General features: G+C 58.0%; 1 non-coding gene across 1 annotated transcript; it reads left to right on the forward strand.

Moving 5' to 3' along the window:
- Positions 1–36: 36 nt before the first annotated feature.
- On the forward strand, positions 37–121 carry Trnar-ucu (transfer RNA arginine (anticodon UCU)). The gene has a single exon. It is a non-coding gene; the product is annotated as a tRNA-Arg (tRNA).
- The last annotated feature ends 334 nt before the right edge of the window (positions 122–455 follow it).

Raw genomic sequence — 455 nt, forward strand, 5'->3', positions numbered from 1 at the left:
TAACTTAAGTAGAGCATGTGTGATCGAAGATCGTATGTCAGGGTGGCCGAGTGGTCTAAGGCGGTAGACTTCTCGTCTGCTTCCCAGTATGGGATCGTGGGTTCGAATCCCACCCCTGACATTTTGTGAGCGCAGCGTGTGAAATGTATTGTGCGTATGAAGAGAATCTCGAGAGGTAAGTATTTTTTAAAAACAATTTCTTTGGAGTGTAGTCTTTGCTTCGTCCTTCCTGGCTGACGTCTTTTCCGCAGGTGAAACGGAAAAGTTGACGTGTGGAACGAATGGGCAGCGAACCCGCGCCCTCCGTACGGAACCGAACGCCTCAGCCCGCGCGGCCGGCGCGCCACTACAGGGCGATGCGCGCAGCGGAGCCACCTCAAGCCGGCCGGGCGGCAGGGCGGGCGCCGTCTGGAGCTACCCCTTCCACCGCCCGCGTCTGTCTATCCGCCGCCGCC

Source organism: Frankliniella occidentalis, unplaced genomic scaffold (assembly GCF_000697945.3).
Source record: "Frankliniella occidentalis isolate FOCC.00 unplaced genomic scaffold, Focc_3.1 Scaffold70, whole genome shotgun sequence".
NCBI classification, from domain to species: Eukaryota; Metazoa; Arthropoda; class Insecta; order Thysanoptera; family Thripidae; genus Frankliniella; species Frankliniella occidentalis.